The sequence below is a fragment of the Oryx dammah genome, unplaced genomic scaffold (genome assembly GCF_014754425.2).
Source record: "Oryx dammah isolate SB20612 unplaced genomic scaffold, SCBI_Odam_1.1 HiC_scaffold_7, whole genome shotgun sequence".
Classification (NCBI taxonomy): domain Eukaryota; kingdom Metazoa; phylum Chordata; class Mammalia; order Artiodactyla; family Bovidae; genus Oryx; species Oryx dammah.
In genome coordinates this window covers 34,817,897-34,844,772 of record NW_024070191.1, presented here as the reverse complement: position 1 = coordinate 34,844,772, position 26,876 = coordinate 34,817,897, and the positions used below count along the sequence as shown (strand labels likewise).

General features: G+C 47.2%; 1 pseudogene; it reads right to left on the bottom strand.

The window, feature by feature from the left end:
* Positions 1-26,876, bottom strand: LOC120865698 (annotated as a pseudogene).

Here is a 26,876-nt window from a genome sequence, read left to right as displayed (position 1 = left end):
TCAGCTGCTGGGGGCTGCTTGCCCCAGGGCCTCCCGCCCCGAGGTGCCCATGCTGATGGCACAGCTGCTGGTTGCCAGTGGGCCATATTCACCCTGGAAGACAGGTGCGTGAGATGATGTGCTGCCCCAGGGGTGCTGCAGGCAGTGTGGTGGCTTCGGCCCCAAAGACCTCAGCTGGTTGTAGGACCCGGGTCTTCACCCCAGTGCTCCCGAGACCATTGGTCTCTCCTCTGGAGAGCTTGCATCCTCTCCTAGCTGGGCCGAGGTGCCTCTGGGAATTGGCTTAGCCCTCAGCTTCTTTCTGTCCTGAGCCTCCCTGTCAAGCTCCTTTTCCCAGTCCGAGAGCAAACTGAAGATGGACAAGAGCCGTGGGCATGTCCTGTTCCGTTTGGCCCATGGGTGCACAAGGCCATCTGCTCCCAATTACAGCTCTGAAGTTGAGCCAGGGATTGACAGGGCAGACTTCTCAGCCTGAAAACCCCATCGATCTGTAACTTCCCCAGGAAACCGTCACTCACCTCCTCATCTGCCTCTGCAGACCTCGGATGGTGACCGGCATCTGGTGGACCCAGGATCTGCAAACCAACCACAGAAAAGGTGTCTCCATTTCAGCAGTTCTCAACTCTGACCTGTGAGGCTCCTTCTAAAACCAGTGAGAGTATAACTCAGCCGTAATAAAAGCATGAAATAATGCCATTTGCATGCAGCTTGGATGGACTTAGCTATGATCCTTCTAAGTGAAGTAAGTCAAAGACACATAACATATGATTATCACTTATATGTAGGGTCTAACAAATGATACAAATGAATTTACTTATCAAATAGAAAGAGACTCACAGACATGGAAAACAAGCTTCTGGTTACCAAAAGGTAAAGGTGGGCAGATAAATTAGGAGTTTGGGATTAACATATACACACTACTACACATAAAGTAGATAACCAACAAGGACCTACTATATAGCACAGAGAACTATACTCAAAATTTTGCAATAATATATAAGCGGAAAGAATCTGACAAACAATATATATATATATGCATGTATATACATGTATACAAAACTGAATCATTGTGCTATACACCTGAAACTAACTAAAAAAAAAAACTGATGAGGATTTGGTACTCAAAACCAAGAGGAAGAAGGCCAGAAGTGTTAACTACATGGTTTCTTGTGACCTTGGCAAGCAACAGGGACCCCAGTGAATCCAAGACGAAGTCCCATTTCAAATTTTTACAAAGGTAGTCTGGGTATCAGTCTAACAACACTGTCTGTCGGGCTGAGACTGACTTGAGATGTGGGCTGTGGAAGTCGCCAGAAGTGAGAGCCTTTTCTTGTCTCCTTGCACTGGGAGGCCTCTAATCTTTTCTGCTCCTTGGAAAATGCAGTTTGAATTTTTCCCCTGATGGCCTTAAACCGAGATGGGAGGTGTTAAAGCACCGAGAGCATGGGGCAGCTAGCAATTCTCTGTCTCTTCTATTTGAGAGGCCCGAGTCACTGTATCAAAGAGCCGTGGACTCTCAGAGCTGGGGAAGATCTTAGACGGCTTCATATAGTCCCTCTGGGCCTGGCCTGGAGGAAACGGAGGCCCGTGAGTGGAGTGACACATTGAGGGTCAAGTAGCTAGTGCACAAGGAGCTGGACTTTGGAACCTAATCTGTCTTCCAGCCCACCGAACTGCCTTCCATTTCCTGGGTTTATATCTCATCATGCTGGAAAGAAGTGGGGGTTCCCCCACGGGGCCCCCACTGGTAAAGGTGTGTTAAACCTGCCATCCTTCCCCTACACAGATATGCATAGACGGGAACACCTAGCTGATTCAGGTGAAATTCTCAGAGGCCTGGGCCCCAGCCCTGACCCTCCAAGTCGGACTGTCCTCCGGGGGTGGGCCTAGCCCTGCAGGTAATTCTGAAGTCCAGCCAGCCTTGGTGCCACGGTCCCAGGAAAGCTTCCCGATGACCAGGAGGACCGCGGCTCTGCCGGGGTGGTGGTGAGGGTCTTGCACAGGGTGGTTCAGGGGACATCTCTGCTTTTCAGTTCTTTGGAGGGAGGCTGGCTGGTGGCAGAGGAGCCGGGGAGCGGGGAGGGCTCGCTGAGGTCACTGGGCGAGCGCCTGGCCTGGGGCTGGGGGAGCAGGCGGGCTCGCTGTTAAGAGGCATGTGGCCGTTGCTGCCAGACATGGGCCAGTGCGGCCGGAGTGGCTGCCTGCTCGTCCCGCGGACTGAGCCGAACTCACCGGAGGCCCATGAGGCCTCTGCAGAGTTCAGGTGCCGGGGCCACACAGCTCCCAGCGCAGGTCACCTCCCGGGAGAGGGAAAGGGCCCCCGCAGCCAGGGCCCAGGGGAGGCTGGGCTCTGAGTCAGGAGGGCAAACCCAAGTCCTAGCTGTGCCTCAAGTGGCATTCAGGAAGAGAACCACGGAGGCTTAATTGTGTGCTCTGCGTGCGGTGTGTGGTGTATGTATGTGAGGGGTGTGCTGTGTGTGTATGTACGTGGGATACGTGTGTGGTGTGTGTGTGTGTGTGTGTGTGTGGTGTGTGTGTGTGTGGTGTGCATGATGTGTGTAGGGTGTGTGTGTGGTGTGTGTGATGCATGTGCGGTGTATCTGTTGTGTGTGGTGTATGTGAGATCTGTGTGGTTTGTATATTGTGTGTGTGTAGTCTGTGATGTGTGTCGTGTATGCATGATCTGTGTGGTGTGTATGTGATGTGTGTGTAGTTTGTATGGTGTGTGTGGTGTGTGTGTAGTCTGTGTTGTGTATGTGTGGTCTGTGTGGTGTGTATGTGGTGTTGTGTAGTCTGTGTTGTGTATGTGTGGTCTGTGTGGCATGTGCTGTGTATGTGGTGTGTGTGGTGTGTGTGTGGTGTATGCATGAGTGTGGTGTGTGGTGTGCGTGTGTGGTGTGTATGAGTGGTGTGTGTGGTGTGTATGTCATATGTGGTGGGTGTAGTTTGTGTGGTATGTTGTGTATGTGTGGTCTGTGTGTGGTGTGTATGTGATGTGTATGTAGTCTGTATGGTGTGTGTGGTGTGTGTGTAGTCTGTGGTGTGTGTGGTGTACATGTGATCTGTGTGGTGTGTGGTGTGTCTGTTGTGTGTGGTGTACGTGTGATCTGTGTGGTGTGTGTAGTCTGTGGTGTGTGTGGTGTATGTGTGATCTGTGTGGTGTGTATATGATGTGTGTGTAGTTTGTATGGTGTGTGTGTGGTGTGTATGTGGTGTGTGTGTAGTCTGTGTTGTGTATGTGTGGTCTGTGTGGCGTGTGGTATGTCTGTGGTGTGTGGTGTATGCATGATCTGTGTGGTGTGTATGTGATGTGTGTGTAGTCTGTGTTGTGTATGTGTGGTCTGTGTGGTGTGTATGTGATGTGTGTAGTTTGTGTGGTGTGTGTGGTGTGTGTGTGGTGTGTGTGTGGTGTGTATGTGGTGTTGTGTAGTCTTGTGTGGTCTGTGTGGCGTGTGCTGTGTATGTGGTGTGTGTGTGTGTGTGTGTGTTGTGTCTTTGTCAGGCACCCCTGGAGCTCTGGCTCACTTTTGTGGATTAGTGGTTTTAGAATAATGATCCCGTCATTGGAGATGAACTGCTCTGTAGAATGAGAAGGTCCCTGTGGGCCCAGATCCATCCACGCACCCACCACCCAAGGCTGGTCACTGGTACCTGCCTGGGGCAGAGAAAAAGGGGAACATACTCAAGCTCTCAAATGGACCTGTGGCCGCCTGAGTGCAAGGGATTTGACAGGAAAGAATGCAGGTCCCTAGGTGGTAAGGCATTGGGGGATGGCAGCAGAGTTTCTGTGCTTTTGTCAAAGCTGAGTTCAGAAAGGCTGATGCACTTTTAGGAAATGAGAGGCCTGTGTCCTCAGGGCAGTGAAGGGAGCACAGCCTTCAGTGGATGCTGAGCGCAGAGACAGGAGCGCCAGTGTCCAGAACCCTGCGTCTCAGACCTGGAGACCTGGAGGAAAAAAATCACTTTATATGAATTGCAAAGAACTCTGCTTTCAACACTTGGAGACTTCGACCACCTGAACCAACTGCCTTCTTCATGCCTGGGTATATTTTTTGTCTGAAAGGGCCTCTCTGCCCCAAGTCTGGGGAAACCCTGTCCTCCCCCACCTCCCCCCGACCGAGGCATCTGCAGTGAACCTTGTAAATCCCACCCCTGTCCTCTGTCCCAGGGCTCCTCCAGGGACAGGTGCCCGTCCTTCCCACCGGACGCAGGGACACAGGGAGCTGCCTGCCTGGCTGAGCCTTGCTCCTGTCTGGCTGCGATCGATCGTGTTACTCGGGACATATGTGTAATCCCTTTGGCGTTTACACAGTGCTTATCATGCACCATCTCTGCAGCTCCTCACAGCAGCCCTGAGTATGTGTTAATTATGCAGAGTCAACAAACATTTAGGGAGAGCTGACAGCGTGTGTGTGTGTGTGTGTGCGTGTGTGTGCCAGCGGGCTCTTTCTCGCGTTTGCAAGCTGAACAGTAAGCTCTCTGAAAGCAGGGCCCTGAGGGTTTGCCCTGAGCATTTTCTCAGCTCCTGGCAGAATTCCTGGCACACAGTGGGCACTCAGTGAAGGATAGATGAAGGAGCTTCAAGGTCAGCACCTCTGCTTTCCCTGCAGAGGAGTGAGGGGCAGGCATGTGACAGAGGAGCAGGCCGGCCTGGCCCGCCTGTGGTCACCCAGCGAGGACGGTGGCTGCGACCTTCTTGCCCCCAAGCCTCATGCCTGCCCCCCTCTACAGGGATCTGGTCAGCAGCCTTGGCAAGAGAGACGTAGGAGATTAACAGCTACACACTACCCTCTATAGAAGAACAAAGCTGCAAGGATATACAGCCCTAGGAATACAGCCATTATTTTGTAATAACTTTATTTTTTATTTTTAGCTCTTTATTTTTTATTGGAGTAGAGTTGTTTACCAGTCCATCCTAAAGGAAATCAGTCCTGAATATTCATTGGAAGGACCGATGTTGAAGCTGAAACTCCAATACTTTGGCCACCTGATGCGAAGAACTGATTCATTTGAAAAGACCCTGATGCTGGGAAAGATTGAAAGCGGGAGGAGATGGGGACGACAGAGGAGGAGATGGTTCCATGGCATCACCAACTCAGGGGACATGAGTTTGAGTAAACTCTGGGAGTTGGTGATGGACAGGGAGGCCTGGCATGCTGCAGTCCATGGGGTCACAAAGAATCGGACACGACTGAGCGACTGAACTGAACTGAAGATAGTTGTTTAACAATCAGTATTGTTAGTTTCAGGTGTACAGCAAAGTGATTCACTTATATGTATGTACACATATCAATTGTTTTTCAAATCCTTTTCCCATTTAGGTTGTTACATGACATTGGGCACAGTTGCCTGAGCTACACAGTAGGTCCTTGTTGGTTATCCATTTTAAATACAGCAGTGTATACATGTCAATCCCCAGTTCCCTAACTATCCCTTCTCCCTACCCTTCCTCCCAGTAGCCCAAAGTCCATTCTCTGAGTCTGTAAGTCTGTTTCTATTTTGTAAATAAGTTCATTTGTAATAACTTAATTATACAATTTATTTTTAATCGGAGGATAATTGCTTTACGATGTTGTGTTCATCTCTGCTGTACAACGACATGTGTGTCTTAAGTATACCTATATCCCCTCCCTCTGGGACTGCCCACTCTCCCCCTATGCCCCCGCCTCTACATCATCACAGAGCCCCACACTGAGTTCCCTGTGTTATACAGCAGGTTCCCACTGGCTATCTATTGTACATGTGGTAGTGTATGCCTGTCAATGGTAATAACTTAAAATGGAGTATCACCTACACAAATATTGAACCACTGTGTTATACGCCAGAGACCAATATAACATTGTCAATCCACTATCCCTCAATTAAAAAAAGAAAAAAGAAGGACCCGGGGCAGCATGGCTGAGGGCGCTGCACCCTTCTCCCCGTGAGGCTCCAGGGAAGCAAGTCCGAGGGCCTTGTGAGTCAGGGGAGCCCCACAGCGTGCTCCGACAAGGCTCTTGGAACTCTGAGGCTCTTCCTAGAGCACCTCAACTGGGGGAGTGCACCCCAGGCTGATGCACCCTCTTCCTGGGGATGTAGCCTCAGGCAGGTCTCAGGCCAGCTGGCCTTGCTTTTGCTCAGGAAACAGCCTCAGTAGGACGTGGAAGGGGCCAGGGCCACCAGATCTTGGGGGCATTCAGAGGGCAGGGAGGTGTGTCTTGGAAGATGGGGGTCTTCAGAGGAGGAAGACCCTGCACAGACCCTCTCCCTGCCAACAGCTTTGGAGGAGGTTCTGGGCCAATGGCTGGCTGCAGGGTTGCAGGATGAAAGAGACCAGGATGATGGACATTTTCCAGAGAACATACATCAACCCGGGAGGCTGCCCTTCTCCTGTGACCCCCTTATGCCCTGGAAAATCAGGCTTTCACGAGCTGCTTCCTGCTATCCACTGACCTTCCTCCTAAGCGTTCCTGAGGTTTTGGCTATCCTGATGCTAAGGAGAAAAAAAACCCCAAAACTCTCAAAAAGAAAAAACACACAAACAAAAAAATGAGGATGATTTTTGTATGAAGAAGTCAGGGGTCTCGATTAAGGACCTGTTTCTTGGAAATGGCGTGCACTCCTGCAGAGTTGGGACTTTGGTGGAGTGTGGAATGCTACAGAACGAGACACCGGCAGCTGTGTCTTGGGGTGAGGATGGAAAGTTCCTGGTGTGAAGTAATTAATCACACAGAACCCTTGCCCTGGCATGAGGGTTGCAGAATGATGCAACCATTTTCAAGTGGCCTGGGGGTGTATAGGATTTTATGGTGATTATTGAACCCGTTTTTCTCCTTGCCTTGCTAAGAATGAGAACTATAGTTTCATGCTGTCTAATATCGTAGGGACAGGCCGGGTTTTTTAAATGACTTGAAACGAAATGCACTACAGAGTCAGATCCTCAGGCCCACCAGCCACACCGCCGGAGCCCCAGAGCCGCATCTGGCCAGCGGCTACTGGATTGCAGCGAACAGATGGACAGCGTTTCCATGCTTGCGAAAGTTCTTTTCGACGGCCTGGCTCCGAACATTCTTCTGTTTGGGGGTGGGAAGCCGCAGAGGAAATGAGAAAAGTTATTTAAGAAATGTGAAGAGGAAGAACCACTTAATCGTCCGCCCTGGACTTTGAGAATCGGATCCTTCAACAATAACAGAGCTGTACAGATCAGACTATTGTCTTGGAAAACAAACGTCCATGTCTCTTTACCGCCCTCTCTGACATTTCAGCCACAGAGTCAGGACATCTGGGTTCAGAGAGCTCCTCATGACACAGGGGACAGCCTGGCTTAGCTTGAGGCAGGGGAGAGGGCAGAGAGGTGGGAGGAGAAAACGCAGTCTCAGAGAGAGTGTATTCTGAAGCTCAGGCTGACTGTGCCTGCTGCCTGGAGGACGCAGGCAGGAAGAGGCAGAGTAGGGACCGGGAGCAGCTGGACTCACGGCAGCTGACCTGTCCTTTCCAGGCTCGCGCTGGTGAGGGCAGAGGTGTCAGGCCGGAGAAGGGCCACACTGAAAGGCAGAGTTTGCCCCCCACCAGCCCTGCGCCCAGTCACGTTAAGGTCATCTGTGACACAGGGTGGTCTCGGGAGGCCCTAGGGGCTTGCCTCCTCTTCGGTCACCCTGGCATGCAGACATTGCTCTGGCAGCCAGGAGACCTGTCGTGGCGTCCACTGTGGCAATGGATGTGGCCCGCCATTGGGGTTGGCATGGGACTTGCAGGGCGCTGAACTAGAAGGTGGGCTGGCAGAGACTCAGTGTCTGTCCCTAGTGGTGACCAAGATGGGCTCAGGGCCAGCCTGGGGTAGACACTTGATTCTGAGCAAGAAGAGCAAGAGATCTACATGGCAGACTTGCCCTGGGTAGACAGGGATGGCATCTAGACTCTGGAGGATGCCAGGCACAAGGCACCCTCCATTCTTGTGGGTGCAGGGCATGCTAGCTCCTTTCTTACCCAGAGACCCTCTCAAGAAGAGAAGCAGGAGGGAAGTTCTAAGTAACTGAGAAGTTTTATCCAAAGGAGTCTGTGTATTAAAAAAAAAAAAAAAACTGTTTGCATGATTGGATCAGAGTAAGTAAACTGGATTTGGTTGATGGTTTCTTGTTAACCAGTGTGTCTGATACTCAACTTTCATCCAACCCCTGTGGCCTGAAGTATTTGGTGCTCCGATTGGTCGGGCTCGGTTTACCTGTCCACCTGGAGGCAGACGTGAAGTCTACCTGGGACACCCAGACAGATGGGGGAGGATGGAAGGATGCTGAGTAGTCTGAAAAACTGTGGAGTCAACTGGATTTGGTATTTACAGAGCAGTGGATGGACTCATTCTCAAAAAATTATATCATTGTTGTCAAAAGGACATAAGCTTATTAATAAAAGGATATTGGTGGATAGATTGTAGGTGGAAATATACCTGAACCAGCTGGACTCATTTCAAGGTCATGGTCAAGATCCCGATGCTCAGAGCAGATGAAAGGGCAAGCTGACCTAGGGAATGGGTCAGAGCTTGTGTGATGAAGCTGTGCTTTGCCCCGTTTCTATCTATGAGTCTGTGGGAAACACTGTGGCCAAAGGGGTCATTAATGTCTAACCTGTTTTATTCTGGTTGCAATTCTAAAGTCCTGGAATTTGTCCTTGGGCCCCAGCAAACTCTAAGATGTTGTTGAAGAGGTTGTACATATTTGCATAAACTTTCAAGGTGAAATATTTTTAGTGTTTTTCTTTATGGCTGCCCATCCTGGGCTACCATGGATTCTAACTCCTTCAGCCTGAAGAGGACACAGGACCAAAGAGCCCCTAAAACTGGCAGGAAGTGATCATGGAAACCCTGAGAATAATCTTGAGCTCTGGGCAAAGGAGGTCAGATGACTGCCAAGGTCCTTATTATCAGGAAGTACCCCTGACTTCATTTATATGCGGTAGTGGATTGAATATAATTTCCACTCAGTAAAGAATCCACTCTCAATGCAGGAGATACAGGTTTGATCCCTGGGTCGAGAAGATCCCCTGGAGGAGGGCATGGCAACCCACTCCGGTATTCTTGCCTGGAGAATCCCCATGGACAGAGGAGCCTGGTGGCTACAGTCCATGGGGTCACAAAGAGTCGGACACGCCTGAAGCGACTAACACTTTAACACTTTCACATCCTTCAATTCAGGTCCATCTGCAAACTCAGACTATGACTTTATCTGGAGATAGAGCTTTTGTAGATGTAATTAGTTAAGATGAGAGCACACACTGGATGAGAGCAGACCCTGAATCCAGTGCCTGGTGTTCTTAGAAGAGAGACACGCACAGGGAAGAAATTCATAAAGACGAGGCAGAGACTGAAGCTTTGAGCCATCTTGTCAGCTATGAGCCATCTTGTCAGCTATGAGCCATCTTGTCAGCTATGAGCCAGGGACCCCCGGGGGACTGGAAGCCACTGGAAGCTGGGAGAGATAAAGATACCTTCTTCCCCAGAACCTGCATAGACAGCATGGTTCTGTTGACCCCTGTTTTCAGACTTCTGGGCTCCAGAACAGTAAGAGGACAAATTTCCATTGCTGTAACTTCCCCCAGCCTACCTGCTCCCAGTGTGTGGCCATTTGTTACAACAGCCCTTGGAAACAGGGGCTTTTAGGGAAATTAAGACCTGGAGCAAAAGACAGGTCAGAGGAGGGACATACAGACAAAGAGGACCCTTCTGAGGTTCCTTGACAGGCCGGTTTGAAGGGTTCATTTCTGTTTCAAGACAGAGTTGGCCTGTCTACGCCACCGCATCTGGCCTGCAGTGTGCAGGGCCTGGGGCAGTGGGAGGGGCCCGGCCTCCTGTCTGTGTTCTCTCAGCACAGTCCAGGCAATGCTGGGCCAAGCTCCACGCCCTCAGGGAAGGGGTTCCTTTCCTCCCCTCCTGTGCCTGCTCCTCAGCTGTGAGTCATGAGTCTGAGGCTGCCACAGGGCACCACTAATCCACAGGAAGGCACTGGGGAGGTGGCCATGGCCTTGATCTGGCTGCATACTAGCCTGACACTGCCCAGCCTCAGACTGCCCCCTTCACTCCTTCTGTACACACACCCAGGCGATTTTAATATTCCGTCAGTGCTCATTATTTGCAAATTCTGAGTTTGTGAACTCACCTACTCGCTAAAATTTATTTGTCACCCCAAACCAGTACTCACGGTGTTTTGGGGTCATTTGTGGACCTGCCTATGAACAACTGAGATCTTTGATGTGTATGTTCTCAGTGGAGGTCAAACAAGGAGACCCGTTCTGCCTTCTTCTTTCCTCCTGTAAACAGATGTCCCTTTTGTGATCTGTTTAGTGCCATGTCTTTTTACCTTTTGGGTGCTTTTTTGTTGGTGATTTCGCAGTTTAGATTGGGCACCCAAGCAGAGGGCTAAGTGCTGTCCAGTGTCCCCAAGTACAGGAAGACTGTGACATGCCCCCTGGAAGGGATGCCGTTTAGATACACTTCCTTCAGGAGCGAGTTATCCAGTTGTTGGCCATGAATTAATGCCTCAACAACAAATATCTTAAAAGCTGTCTTTAAACCACAGCAGACCTAAAATGAGACTATGCAATAATTGGCTGATGGACATGTCGTGACTGGAGGTTTGCAGGAACCTGGGAGCCGTGGTTCAGGGTTCAGTAGGGCTGTCCACACACAGCCTGTAGAATATCACCAGGAATAATAAAAACCGACTGTGTATTTTTCATCCAGGTCTGGTGATGAGGGTGAGGATGAACTGGTCCACACCCCTGCCCCCAAGTGCCTCCCTGGGTAACAAAGTGAGGAAACCCTGGAGTCCTGGGAAGTTCTAGATTCACATGAGTGAAGAAGTTTTTTCTCACTTAGCAAATGTCTTCAGAAAACCCTGAGGGCAGTGACCCTGTGAGTCAGGGCTCCCCTTTCCAATGTTGAGCTCTTTCTCTAGAGTATTTACCCAGCAACCCTCCCTGACCCCAGATAAAGCAAGGTCAAGAGAAACAAAATAAAACAAAACAGAAAGTCCACTCACTAATAGGGGAATAGAAATCAATGTAAGAATAATAGAACAAACCAATGTCCAGGCTTCCCGGGTGGCTCAGCAGTTAAGAATCAACCTGCATTGCAGGAGATACAGGTTCAATCCTTGGGTTGGGAAGATCCCCTGGAGGAGGAAATGGCAACTCACTCCAGTATTCTTGCCTGGAGAATGCGATGGACAGAGGAGCCTGGAGAGCTACAATCCATGTGGTTGCAAAGAGTCAGATGTGACTGAAGCGACCTAGCCACGCACCCAACATCAGGCATCTCACAGGAAGGGATTATTTGCAATTGACCCAGTTCAGTTACATCAACAGTTATAACAGGTGAGGAGAAATTTCAGAATAGGTGTAAAACAAAATCCGGTTCCTTCTCTCCCAAAGGTGTATCAGAATCATTTTCCATCTTTTAATCCTCATTAAAAGCAAAACAAAATAAAATAGCGATAACAACAACAAAAAAGGGAGACAAAGATAAAGGGTCTCCCTGTGCGTGACCTAACTAGTCTGAAGTCATCACAAAACCAGTGAACAACCTGCTGTGAAAATGATGGGGCTGGAATGACTGGTCTGGACCACCTGACTTAAAGGAATAGACAGTAGTTCACTTCCTAATAATTCAGAATCTGGATGATTCTAAGAGGGTACAGGCTGAAGTTTAACTTGGCAATTACCAGAAGAAATTTAACCTTAAGAAATGAGTCATCATGCAAATTAATATTGGAAAATTATTTACTCAAGGGGAATGTTAAAACTCTGGAAAAGAACTTTAGAAATTAGCTTCAAGCAACGGGGTGCCAACCAGCACCTGTTTATGGCATTTTTAGTGCCTTCTCATGCAAAGTATTGTGTAGTTTCCCAACTTAAATCCAGCTTTTGCCACTGAGTAACCTTGGGTGACTTACCTCAAACAATCTCTGTGAGCCCTCGTTGCTTTATATGGAAGTGTCCAAGTCAGGGGGTCATCACGTGACAATTTGCAGGAAAGAACTCCACTGAAATGGTAGTCTTATGGTTATTACCCCAGCTCACCTCCACCAAGCTCTTCCTGGGCTCAGGGTCCCATCCAGATGCTTCAGATGATCCCCTCTGCTGAAGCTCTTCTCTCTCTCTCTCTCTTTTAAAAAACTTATTATTGAAATATAGTTGATTTATAGTATTATGTTGGTTTCAGGTGTATGGCAAAGTGATTCAGTTATATACATATATGTTTTCAGACAGTTTTCCATTATAGGTTATTACAAGATATTGTAACAGAACTTCCTGTATTATACAGTAAATCCTTGCTGCTCATCTATTTTATTCTTTTATTATTCACTTATTTTGACTGTGCTGGGCCTTTGTTGCTGCACTGGCTTTTCTCTAGTTGCAGTTCCCGGGCTCAAGAGCACAGGCTCAATAGTCGTGGCGCGCAGGCTTAGTAGCTCTGCAGCATGTGGGATCCTCTTGGATCAGGGATTGAATTCATGTCTGCTGCACTGACAGGCAGATTCTTTACCAGCTGAGCTATCAGGGAAGCTCATATATGTTCATCAGTTCAGTTCAGTTCAGTTCAGTTCAGTCGCTCAGTTGTGTCCAACTCTTTGTGACTCCATGAATCGCAGCACGCCAGGCTTCCCTGTCCATCACCAACTCCCAAAGTTCACTCAGACTCACGTCCATTGAGTCAGTGATGCCATCCAGCCATCTCATCCTCTGTCGTCCCCTTCTCCTCCTGCCCCCAATGCCTCCCAGCATCAGAGTTTTTTCCAGTGAGTCAACTCTTCGCATGAGGTGGCCAAAGTACTGGAGTTTCAGCTTTAGCATCATTCCTTCCAAAGAAATCCCAGGGCTGATCTCCTTTAGAATGGACTGGTTGGATCTCCGTGCAGTCCAAGGGACTCTCAAGAGTCTTCTCCAACACCACAGTTCAAAAGCATCAATTCTTCGGCGCTCAGCTTTCTTCACAGTCCAACTCTCATATCCATACATGACCACAGGAAAAACCATAGCCTTGCCTAGACGGATCTACCTCTAGTTGACTCTCCCCACTTTCCCCTTTGGGGCTTCCCTTGTGGCTCGGCTGGTGAAGAATCCACCTGCAGTGCGGGAGACCTGGGTTCAATCCCTGGGTTAGGAAGATGCCCTGGAGAAGGGAAAGGCTACCCACTCCAGTATTCTGGCCTGGAGAATCCCATGGACAGAGGAGCCTGGCGGATTAGGGTTAGGGTTGAGCCACTCACTTTCCCCTTTGGTAATCAGAAGTTTGTTTTTAATGTCTATGAGTCTGTTTCTGTTTTGTAAGTAGATTCACTTGTATTACTTTTTAGATTCCAGGTATAAATGAGATCATATAATATTTATCTTTGACTTATTTCAGTTAGTATGATAGTCTCTAGGTCCATCCATTTTGTGCAAATGGCTTTATTTCATTTCTTTTTATGGCTGAGCAATATTCCATTGTGTGTGTATGTATGTATATTCCATTGTGTGTGTGTACATATATATATATATGTATATGTATATATATGGGCTTCCCAGGTGGCACTAGTGGTAAAGAACCCATGTGCCAGTGCAGGAGACATAAGAGACCTGGGTTTGATTCCTGGGTCGGGAAGATCCCCTGGAGAAGGAAATGGCAACCCACTCCAGTATTCTTGCCTAGAGAATCCCATGGACAGAGGAGCCTGGCGGGCTACAGTCCATTGGGTGGCAAAGAGTCAGACACGACTGAGTGATTAAGCACAGCACAGGATTGCTGGATCATATGGTAGTTCTATTTTAGTTTTTTAAGGAACCTCCATATGATTTTCCATAGTGGTTGCACCAATTTTTATTCCTGTGAACAGTATAGGAGGGTTCCCTTTTCTCCACACCCTCTCCAGCATTTGCTATTTGTAAGCTTTTTGATGAATGGCCATTCTGACCAGTGTGAAGTGGTACCTCATCATAGTTTTGCTTTCCTCTAATAATTAGTGACATTGAGCATCTTCTCATGTGGCTCAGACTCTCCTCTCCCTTCTGCATGAGTCTAAATGCTATTTTTACCTCAGGACCAGATTTATAGCTCCCTGCCTCCTCTAACTAGCCGGAGCCTCTCCCTGCTGTGAATGTCTGCAGGATGTTGTCTGTGCAGATTTCGCGTCATGTTCCATGTTGGGCCCTGCGTGGCCACCGTTTGGTGTGAGTGTTTTATATTCTCTACCAGTCTGCAGGCTCCTTAAGGGCCAGATCCTCTCTGCTACAGGTCACCTAGCCCAGAGACTCTCACAGATACACATACAATTCCTTGTTGAATGTTTTGTCCGACTTCCAGGCTGATCAGTGCAGCCAGTCTCCCTCATATGACTTAGGTGTTTTAGGAAGGTTGTTACAGCTCAGAGTGCAGGCTGGAACCAGGCTGGGCTGAAGATATTTGCAGGAGGGTAGCTCTCATGGGTTTGGGCTAATAAAGGTCCATAAAGGAAGCTACAAAGTAAAAGAACTTAATGTGACAATCCTTGTAAGAACGGAGTTGTCCAAAATTGTGCTTTTGTAAGTGTAGTGGTTACTTAAAATTGTTGTTTGACTGAAGGTGTTATAGATAATATCTATAACATCTATTTCCCTCTACCCACCACCATCCATATCTGTTTTGCTTCTGAGGGTGGAGAAAATGATAGATGTCTCTCTTTCCCAGACATCCAGTTTTATTCTCCAGAGGCAACCCATGTTGAATATCTATGTATCCTTAGAGATAGTCTTTGAATATAAAAGTATCTGCATATATTCTCCTTTCCCCAACATTTTTGGTACAGATGACAACCATTTATGTTACAAATTGTCCTTCACTTTGCTTTTTTCACTTAACATATATTCGTAACAATATAAATAGGTTCTCCAAGAACTAACTCCCTTTTATTTTTGACAACTGCATAGTATTCCATTGTATGGCTATACCGCTATTTACTTTAGCAATGTTCTCTGTTGATGAACATTGAGGTTTTATACCCAAATCCTTGCTATTATTAATAGTGCTGCAATGAATAATCTTGTGAGTATATTATTTCATGTATATGTGAGAAAACATGTGTTTGATAAGTTCTTGCAAAAGAATTGTTTGAACAAAGGTGGGTTCATTTCTATGAATACTGCCAAATCACACGTGACACTCCTTCCATCAGCTCATGAGCTGGACTGTTTCCCCACACCCTTACTCACAAAACTGCCAACAGGGTGTATTAACAAAATCTTTGATCTATGCCTGTCTGAAAGTAAAAACAAAAACAAAAACAAAAAAAACCCCAACATTATTAGATGATATAGTTTGAAGTTGCTTTTCTCTTATGAATGAGGTTGTGTGCACTTTCCTATACTTAAAATCCATTTTTATATCTTTTCCTGTGAGCTATATGTTCATGTTCTTTGTCATTTTTCTGCTGTGGTTTGATCTCTTTTTGCAATACTTTTTTATGTATTGGGAAAATTGGAATTGCAAATTTTTTCATTGCTTGTTATAAATCACTCTAGATGACTTAGTAAACCATAGTATTGCTACTTTATTTACTTGAAAAGTATAGTTACCTTCTTAAAAAAAAACAAACTACATAAATTACATATTCCTGATTGCTTAACTTCCCTTGTCAGGTGCAAAACATCTTACTAAACAATGGTTGAAATAGTCAAGAAACACAGAACACCTGTACTATACACTGCAAGGAACAGACAAGTAGGTTTAAAAATTCATAATCAAGCAAGTTGGAATTGATGGACCAGGAAGATGCTGGGAACTGGGGAGAAAGATCTAGGCAGAGTATGCTTAGGTGCAGTGAGGATGGAGTGGGAATCCCTTTCACTGCCTGGAAGAGAAAACTGCATGAAGCAGGTGAGTGTTGATGAGTCCCAGGGGCAGAGTGGTGATCTGGGGATTGTGCCAGTCACAGGCAAGGCCTTAAAGAGGTTCAGTTCAGTTCAGTTCAGTCGCTCAGTCGTGTCTGACTCTGCGACCCCATGAATCGCAGCACGCCAGGCCTCCCTGTCCATCACCAACTCCCAAAGTTCACTCAGACTCACGTCCATCGAGTCAGTGATGCCATCCAGCCATCTCATCCTCTGTCATCCCCTTCTCCTCCTGCCCCCAATCCCTCCCAGCATCAGAGTCTTTTCCAATGAGTCAACTCTTCGCATGAGGTGGCCAAAGTACTGGAGTTTCAGCTTTAGCATCATTCCTTCCAAAGAAATCCCAGGGCTGATCTCCTTTAGAATGGACTGGTTGGATCTCCTTGCAGTCCAAGGGACTCTCAAGAGTCTTCTCCAACACCACAGTTCAAAAGCATCAATTCTTTGGTGCTCAGCTTTCTTCACAGTCCAACTCTCACATCCATACATGACCACTGGAAAAACCATAGCCTTGACTAGATGGACCTTTGTTGGCAAAGTAATGTCTCTGCTTTTGAATATACTGTCTAGGTTGTTCATAACTTTCCTTCCAAGGAGTAAGCGTCTTTTAATTTCATGGCTGCAGTCACCATCTGCAGTGATTTTGGAGCCCCCCAAAATAAAGTCTGACACTGTTTCCACTGTTTCCCCATCTGTTTCCCATGAAGTGATGGGACCAGATGCCATGATCTTCGTTTTCTGAATGTTGAGGTTAAGGTAATACAAATGTGCCCAGTGTTAAGAAATCAAAGCCCTGTGCCTGGAAGGACCAGTTTTCTCACCTGCAAATACCTCGTGCCTCTTGTGTGACTGGGAACATAAGTAAATCTGTTCCTTCTTCCCCTGCCATCCCTGGTCCAAACACTTCCCTGGGGCCCCTAGACTAGATTTCTAGAAGCCCCAAACCAGTGCTGAAGGTGTAGGTAAAAGTCACCCTGGGGGTAACGCTGCAACCTCAGTCTACCACACCATTCTCTTAAGTTCCTGCCTTGGGTCCTATTCCTCCTCTTACAAATGCTAAGAGAAAGGAAAGAAGAGGCAAATGAATTTGTTCTTCTCTAAAGAGTAGGACTAGCTCGCAGAGCTCAGGGCTGCTAGGACGGTGGGTCTGGACACCCACAGAGCTTAAGGAGGCCAATTCCAAGTGCAAAACAAGAATCAGTTAGCAACTACAGTAGCCGTCAGCCACACTTTTTGATAGTTGTTACAGTGACAACTGATTGAACACTTTCACCGATTAAGTGGCTTAGATTGGTTGGTGAATTCATATGCCAGCCCTGCAGAAATTCCGTGGTCAGACCTGGGATGCTGGGAGTCTAATTTTTGTAAGATCTAGGAATGCGTCCTCAATTTCTGAGTTTCCTATGCTCCTTGTCTGTGGTTGTTATTGTTTAGTTACTAAGTCATGTCTGACTGTTTGTGACCCCGGGGACTGTAGCCCATCAGGCTCTTCTGTCCATGGGATTTCCCAGGCAAGAATACTGGACTGTGTTGTCATATCCCTCTCCAGGGTCTAGGTTTTACAAATTTGGATACAAATGCAGATCAAATTCCAGCTTGGATGCATCGAGTATTAGAATAGTCAAAGCCATCTTCAAGTGTACTGTCAAGAGCATTAATAAACAAGTTGCTTCCATAACAACACGATAATGGCCTATTGGTCATCTATTTCTATCAGCTACTGTGCATCCATTGCAAGTCTCCCAGTTGTCCATGGAAGATATGCCATTCTCTTTTCATAGATGAAGTGACCTGAACTTAGAAAGTAACTGCTGATATCATGCAGCTAGTGAGTGACAGAACTTGAATTTGGATCGTTTCATCTAAACCCAAAGCCTGATCACTCATTTCTGCCTTTAGCTCATTTTCTACTGCCAAGGATGCTTTTCTAACTAGCCAGATTTACAGTTCTGTAGCCCCTGAGGATTGCTCCAGTTCTCTAAATTCACAAGACTAGGTCTTGATCTAAATGATAAACACTGTTCTCAAGGTGCTGATAGCCTCACAAATGAGAATAATTACCTGCTTGATGCAAACTGGAGAACACACACCTACAATGAACTGCTGAACCATAGGTTCTGCAAAGGGTGTAGGAAGCATCGGGAATGATACCATGAGCTGAAATCACTGGGGGAGGAGAGAAGTTCTATTTTGGACCTTTTGAGCCTTTTGAAAGGCTAAAAAGAAAGAAGAGGTTAATTTCACCTTCTGGCAATGTGGCAGACTAGACATCCTAGGAAATCTCCCTGTTTAATACAGCTAAACCATCTGGAATCAAAATTCCTTTGAAATGCATCACTGAGTTTGGAAAAAGATAAGAGTTGCTGGTGCTTTTGATAGTCCTTGTGGTTTAGAGCAGGAATTAGCAAACATCTTCTGTCAACTGCCAGATAGTAAATATTTGTGGGTTTCAGAGCCCATGTGGTTCTCTGTTGCAACAACTCAATGCTTTGTAGCATGAATGCAGTCAGAGATTATACATAAGCAACAGGTGTAGGAGGGCTTGACCCCCAGGAAACTGGAATTGAGCCTTGGGCCATACTTTGCCAATCTCTGATCTGGGGTTTTAGAGTTGAATGTCTGTTATGAATCTTCTGATCTTGAGCCCATACAAGGTAAGAAGGTAGAATGGACACAACCCTCATCCACTAAAACAAGATCCCCAGGGAAAGTATGGTCTAGGAGAATGTGGTCCCTGGCAAAGAAAAGCAGAGAAACTTGTCTTATCAGGTTGGGCTCTGGATTAAAAAAAAAGAAAACTGTTTCCTCTGTGGATTGTGTTACTGTAGGTAGTCTCACCTGGGATTGGGGTTTAACTTTATACTACCTGCATCATAGAGCAAACTACAAGCTACAAAGTTAACTTGAAGTGGTTCTTGATTGGTAGTGGCCTGGGGCACCTTATCAAACATGAGTTCATAACCCCAATTACAAACCAGTGGTTCTTGATTGGTAGTGGCCTAGGGTCACCTTATCAAACGTGGGTTCATAACCCCAATTACAAACCACACAGAGAAACAAGGCTCTGTGAGGAAGAGTCTGCAGAAACACCACTGAAAACAGCAGGCTCATTCTCTCAAAGATCTGCTGTATTGCCATGATTGGTTACAGAAAAATTAAAGAAATAATAAGAATGAAAAAGAATGGAAAACATTTCGGGCAAGGGGAAGAAGAAAAACAAAGTTTCAGTGATGGGAATAGAAGCGTACTTAAGGACAAGGAGGTAATAGTTCTGGATGGGGTTGATATGAGGGCAGTAATGATTGAATGAATGAATAAAACATTTGTTAAACTTGTAGAGTACTGGGCACTAGTGGTGGAGATGAATGAGAGACACAGGCCCTGCCCTCAAGGAGATTCCAGTCTAGGAGAATCAGGTAAATAAATAAAACCCATGAAATGTGATACCGGCTTCAAGGAAGGAAGGTACGAAGTATAACAGAGGCCAAGGAGGATATCCCATTCTACCCCAGGAAGCCAGAGGCGGTTTCTTGGAGGACCTTACACTTGAATCAAGCTCTGGAGGGTCTGCAGGAGTCTGGACTTCATTCTCTAGTCAGTGGGGGAGAAATATGACCAGTCTTACAGTTTAAAAAGATAATTATGGCTGCAGTACAGTGAGTAGAATGGAGAGGGAAGAAATGAGAGACAGGCAGACCCAACATGAGGCTGAATAGTCATCCAAAGATAAGGCAGACATGCAGATGGATTTGGGAGATGTTTTAGAATTTTGTCCATCTGGGGGTAACAACTAGTCTTGATACAAATTTAAATGGTTGTTGCCCCACTGATGACCCTGTAACCCTATACCATCTCCTCCCCGCTGCTTCTGGGGGCTCCCAGGGTTGCCTTGAAGGTGCTGGTGAATGACTATGCCCCCTGCGTGGTTTCTCCCTGTCCCCCTCTCCCCATCCTCCCCCTACCTCCCCCGGGAGCTTCTGCCCCCACAGGCTGGGAGCTGTGACCTAGGCGGGCGGGAGTGGGGTGTCTCTTCCTTCTTCTTCGATGTTAAGTGTCCTGGAGGAGAGCTGCTCGTTTCCTGATGATTATACAGTTTTCATAAAATGGTCCTTTGAGTTGTTATGCAGAGACTCACTGCTCTCCAGGTGACTCAGAGGAGGATGGGGAAGGGAAGTCGGCTTTCCAGAGCCCATCTTCACCGTGTCCCTCACTTCTGAAAACCCAGCCCACTGTGACTGGCTCCTTCTTCCCCTAGGACATCCTGCAAGAGCTAAAGCAGGGGCCTGGAGTTGGGGGATGCAGCTGACTCTCTCCCAAGATGTTTCCTAGCCCCCAGGCAACAGGCTTTGCGGAGCCATCTCAACCTTTCTGCCAGAGAGGAGAGCACAGAAATCCAAGTGCATCGTTTAATACAGGGTTTAGAGCTTTGAGTCATCATGGGCTGGGTAGTGTGGGCAGGGAGGATGCTGGAAAGGTCTCAGGAGTCATCGGAGGTCATTGAAGAGACCAGGCAAGAGCTTCAGTACCTTCCCAGTGGCTCTATTTCTCCCCACATGTCAGTGTTTCTCCAAGAGTAGACTGGTTTATATCAGCTTCTGAATTACATACAGACTTGGCTCGAATGTTCAATTTGGGGGCCCTTATCTGAATCAGAAGCCCTGGTAAGTGGGGCTTGGGAAACTTGCAACTTTAACTAGTGCTCCCTGGGTGATAGTTTGAGACACTGCACACATTCCTGTAATTGGGCCCATATGTCTTCTCTTTAGGTAGAATGAAGGCTCCTGAGTGAAGGTCCTATGTGTAAGGCTCTTCTTGTCTGCCCCTTACACACACAGGCAATTGGCTGGTGTACAGTATAGATTCACCAAAGTTGAGTGCAATGATAAAATGCTGACGGACTGACTGTGCTTATACTCTGCCCCCTCCAACAAGACATCTGATACTCATTCATTCCTTCATTATGCTTCTATTTTGCAAATACTTATTAGTGCTGTCTCAAAACAAGTCCCTGGGCTAGGTGCTGAGTCCTGAGACAATGAAAGTGACAGAGAGGCAGAGACCCCGGAGCAGGGAGCCAGGGGTTTGCAATGATGGGAGTGAGACTTCTTGGAAGAAAAACTTTCCCCAGAACAGGGAAGGTGAAAATCCCTTAGGAGACTTTCCTCGGATGAGTTATAATTTCTGCATTGCTCTCTCTCTCCAAATGAAGAAAGACATCTCAATTCCTTCCTAATTCCCCAGCTTCAGGGTACAGCGGGCAGTTTGAAGACTCCTGGAGTCGGGAGATAAAGGGAAACATTATGTTCCACTGGGTCCCGTTTGATGTTTATACCATCAACACGGGGCTTGGGGCTTCCCTGTTTCTCTTTCCCTCCGCCAAGGTCACCCGGAAGCCCGTGGGCTCTTTGATGTTCAAAAGACGTGCCTGGTCCTCTGTCTTGAGTGTGCTGCTGGCCGCCGTTCCTCATTCAAGTCGGGGCAGAGGGGGATCCTCTTTCTGGGGCAGATCCAGGGCCCTTAGGAGGACAAGCATGTTCTTTTATGACTGCGCCCCCTGTGTTTTTGGGTCTCAAATGGAGTTTTTGATCTTTCCTCATTTCCCCCCCTCAACTTTATTCCTGATCAGAAACCATCTGCTGAGTTCTGGCTGTACGCAAGTAGCAAGACACGCAGGAAGCCAGCAGACCCTCAAATTCAGGCAAAACTCACGAGGCCACCCTGAGAGTGTCTCTCCAAAGCACAGACCATCAGGAGTCTCAGACCAGCAGGTGCCCACAGTCCCAGAAGGGAGCAAACAGCAGGGTGGGGAACCACCCACCCCGTCTCCATTAGTGAAGTCTTTTCACACTGTTTCCAGGCTGTCCCTGTGTCACATGATGCGCGGGGTCTACATCGCCAGCAGTTGTGACCAGAGGCCCCTCTTGGGTACCGGCGAGGACTTGAGACTTGGCCGGCTTAGCAGAGAGGCTTCGGCTGCTCTCCTGGCCCGGCCACAGCAGGAGCAGGAGACCGCTGAGCAGGCGCTCGTCCCCAGGAGGAGCATGGCATAAGGGAGGGAGGGTACTGGTCAGCTTGCATCCCCTGATCCTCAGGGAGGTGGATTCAGAGCCAGAATACGTGTGTAACGGGAGGCGGGGATGTCACAGCATCTTCAGAAAGAGGTGCAGAGCTGGCCTCAAAGACACAAGAACATAGCTTGGGAACCGGAACTATGCAGCTCTAGTCACCAGGTTGCCTTCCGCCTTCTGCCCGCTGCTTGCCGGCCTTATGATTTCCCTGTCCCCACAGTTCCGGTGACGCAGAATGCCTTCCTCTCCACTTCCGGCACACTTCCGGCCCTTATCCTTTATGTGTTTTATTCCGCTGTCTCAGGTCTGCAGCTTCTCATCAATACTGCTCACTGTTGGGCCCTCGTGGTTTGTCTTCTTTCTGTGTGTTTTTTTGCGTCCCCATCCCCCACAAAACTAGCTATTGACTCTTTCCTGTCTTTTCTGTTAAAGTTCAATAGAAGGAACATTTGACTGGACGGAGTGAATTGTCATTGTCCTTTCTGGGCCATGCGCTTTGGGCTGAGCTGCTTCATGGGCAGCTGGTCAACCTGTTGACTGGCCAACTGAGCAAGCTAGAGGCAGGGCTCACCCCTGCTCCACTCAGATCGGCCAGAGGTAATAATGACCTCAGCAAGACAGTGCATTCGAGAAAGCATCTCAGGCTTGTTCTCCATATGAATGTGTTGCGTTGAGCAGTTTTCTTAAAAGGGGACCATGGTTACAGCCGCCATTTTGAAAATGGTCTGCTTAGTGCGGTGGGTTTGGGGGAAAGACAGACAGACCTGGGTTTGGATTATTGCTCTACTTAGCAGCTGTACCTTGGGAAGTTTACTTCCTATCTTTCCAAGCTCGTTTCCGTACTGTAGTGATGTGTAGGCTAGGGAGAAATTATGAAAAGTAACACCCCAAATAGCTTTTATATGGCAACACCGCATCAGTCTGTCTGATTCTGGATTTCCACATCACTGACGTTCACATCATTTTGGCATCAGGAGCCCATTTCTTAATTTAAACCCCATGGTTCCTACCATGCCAACACTGGTGGTGAAAAGGAGAATCAAGTAGGTGTAGAAAAAGCATCATTAAGAAACATTCAGAATACATCCTTGATTGTGTTGTAAGGTCTTATCTGAGTCTGACTGGAAATATTAGGCAAGATTTAAGATGTTTTCTCTTTAGTAGTTCAACAAGAATGACTTTACTTGTTATATCGGAAATGAGAAACCAGACAAGTTTTCTTGTCTAGTCTCCTTCAATTAATTGATGTAAGAACATCTGCAATACCTTTGTTTAAGTCTATTTGAGTAAAGACTTCGGGGAACAATGCAGGCCGTGTAGAGATATATCCACACAATAAAACCAGATCCGCAGTCAGAAACTCTAACGTCTGGTTATCAGTGTTTTGCAATTAATTGGCTTAGAGTCGTGATTGATGCCCAGGGAGCTATAATCAGCTGCAATCAGGAGAGATCTAGAGAAGAAGCAGGTCAAAACCAAGACATTCTTCCCCAGATATGATTTCTGAGAAAGAAATATGGGTGATTAGCCCCGGCATCTTGATCACCTCCCTTGGCTAGTCTGGCACAAACCCACTCCCCACTGCCTTCTTCTTCATTTCAGGATTAAATCCAGGCTACCAGACAGAGCGTCTAGCCAAATCTTTCATGTGAAAAATTCTTGGAAAAGCTGCATACAGTACAGCCCAGTCTTCTGGATATCAACGTGATTTCCCACAAAAGGAAGCCCTGTGAGCAGATAGCTCATGTGGATCACTGATGGATAGCTTGACTTGCATCAGGCAGCAACTCTCTGCACCCCTTTTGAGACCCTGGGACCAGGGGTTTCATGAAGCTTCTGTAATGGATTATCCTGAAGGAACAGATCAAGGTGGCCCTCCAGCATCAATGTCCCCATGGAAGTTTTTTGACGGTGACCTAGGATTAGTAGTGTCACAAGGCTCCAAGTCTCAGGAACTCATGCTAATCACTCAGGCTTGTTGACAAATATGGCATCAGAAGCACTGATATCTCTGATTACATGAGTAAGAATATACATTAATACATACAGATTAGATGGATAGATAGATACAGAGAGAGCTATGTCACATTTTAGAAAATGTGCTTTCTTTGGTGGAGATGTGTTTTGGTAGAAAATATTTTTCCAGTAGGTGACAAAGCCTACAGGGGAGAGAATTCTTTTTCCGGAAGGCCATAATGGTGATTTTTAGTAGTAATTGTGGAGGCAGAAAAATGAGAAGCTACAAGAACCTTCTTTTCAGTTTGCTGTAGAAGAGATAAAGCACAAATTGCTAGGCCTTGAGGAGGTGAACCCCAGACTGTACAGACTAAGAGACAACATGGAAAATTCTATTGAAAGCCCTTTTCCCCCACTTAGATTCCTGATGGATGGAAGGACTTGGGAACATCTTTCTTTTACACTGATTTATTGATGCAACAAATATTCCTAGAGCAGTATTATCAAGCATTGTGGTAAGTGTTGAGAATTCAGAAGCAAGGCAGAAATTTTCCTATTGATGGAAATTTAGACAAAATATCCAGTTTTTCCCATGACAGATAGTGCTGTTTGAACATTTTGCACTTCCTCTGAGTTATAGAGAAACTTGTGTTTCGCTATGGTAGATTGTTAGAAATGGAATATGTGGGTTACAGAGTTCGTACATCTTCAGCTTGACTATGCTGCTGCTGCTGCTAAGTCACTTCAGTCATGTCCAACTCTGTGCGACCCCATAGACGGCAGCCCACCAGGCTCCCCCGTCCCTGGAATTCTCCAGGCAAGAACACTGGAGTGGGTTTCCATTTCCTTCTCAAATGCGTGAAAGTGAAAAGTGAAAGTGAAGTCGCTCAGTCGTGTCCGACTAGTAGCGACCCCATGGACTGCAGCCTAACAGGCTCCTCCATCCATGGGATTTTCCAGGCAAGAGTACTGGAGTGGGGTGCCATTGTCTTCTCCGCAGCTTGACTATATATATATCCCTAAATCCATCTGTAAAGTGGTTGTTCAGATTAAATTCCTGCCAGAAGATGTGAGTTCCCGTTGCTCCATATTATTGCTGATTCATCACATTGTCAGACATTGTAAGTTACCCAATAGTATTTCACTGTGGTCTTTTTTATTTCCTTGACTGCTGATGTGGTTGGGCATTTTTCATACATTTATTGGTCATTTGGATTTTCTTTTTTCAGATTCTCTCTGGAGGAATTTGTCTTACTTTGTTCACCCTTTCCTGTTTCCAGAAGGGTGAATACTTTCTCTGTCATGGAACAATTTCCATAAATGTCTGGGTGTGTTTCTGGACTGTCTAATCCCTTCTATATCTCTCTCTTCCTGTACCAACACTTCTTTTTCTTGATTAATATAGTTTAGGACGTGCCTGGTGGGCCAGTGGTTAAGAATCCACCTGCCAATGCAAGGGACATGGGTTCGATCCCTGGTCCGGGAAGATTCCACATGCTTTGCGGCAACTAAACCCAAGTGACACAACTACTGATACAGCGCGCTGGAGCCCATGCTCTGCAACAAGAGGAGGCCCTGCAGTGAGAAGCCCATGCACACAACTAGAGAGTGACCTCTCTGCAACTAGAGGAAACCCACACGCAGCAATGAAGACCCACGGCAACCAAGAAGAAGTAAGTATGCTTTTAAAAAGCAATATTAAGTCATCCTAAATCACTTTGGTGTATCCTTAGAATGCAAGCACGAATTAACATTTTAAAATTTGTTAATATATTTTACATCAGCAAATGCAATGAGAAAAGACAAAAGTATTAGTCTGTGAGGGTTGCCGTTATGGAATACCATAGACTGGGTAGCTTAAACAGTAGTACTTAATATTCCCACAGTTCTGAAGGCCAGAAGTCCAAGACCAGAGTGTGAGCAGGTGTGGTGTGTTCTGAGGCCTCTCTCCTTGGCTTGCAGTTGCCCCATTCTCGCTGTTTCTTCAAGATTATCTCTCAGTGCCTGTGCACCTCTGGTGTCTCTCTGTGGGTCCTAAGTTCCTCCTCTTACAAAGACTACCAGTCAGAGTAGATTAGGGTGCACCCAAATGGAAGCATCACTGGCCATCCTTTATGGCAGTGCCTGTCAGTGTTAGCCTCCTCTGCTCAGCCCCGTCCTGGATGGGGAGCTCTTGTGTGGTTTTTACATGTGAATGCAACAAAAGAAGGACTTCAGCCCCACTCAGGCTGGCCTGTCTCCCCTGGAGTGCCTCTTCTCCTCCTTCCCTCCCATCCACAGCCCGGCTCCAACGTCATCCCCTTCAGGTGACCCTGGACCACAGAAATCTTGGCACCCTCTCCTAAACGCCTTGAAAGTTTCTTGTCTGCATTATTCCTTTACTTTTCACCATATATGTTTCCTGATGTCACGTCTTCTATTTTTTTTTTTTTTTAAACTCAGGACTTTATTATCCCAAGTACAAAGGGCAGGTCTTCATAAAACAAAGGGCAAGTTCTGATGGCAGGGAGGGGACCTCTACTTGCAAGCAATGTGTGGGTTTTGTGAGACTACGGTGACCAAGTCCTGCCTCTTTGAGATGCAACGGTCCTTGTTGAACCCACTCCAGTGTTCTTGCCTGGAGAATCCCAGGGATGGGGGAGCCTGGTGGGCTGCCATCTATGGGGTCGCACAGAGTCGGACATGACTGAAGCGACTTAGCAGCAGCAGCAGCAGCAGTCCTTGTTGACTGGCTTGGACTTCTTGCCCTTACCACTCTTGGGGACCGGGGTCCACATCTCCTTCAAATTCTCCCACACGTGTTGAACGCCTTCACCCAGCCCAGGAGCGTTCTGTTGTTGTGGCGGTTGATGAGCCCTTGGGTGCTGTTCCTGACCGACTGCGTGAGCACAGAGAGTGGCCCACGTTCAACTCCTCCTCCTCCCACTCCCGCAGCTCCTCCAGGGTCATCTGCCTCCTGGGCTTGTTGAGGAGGCTCAT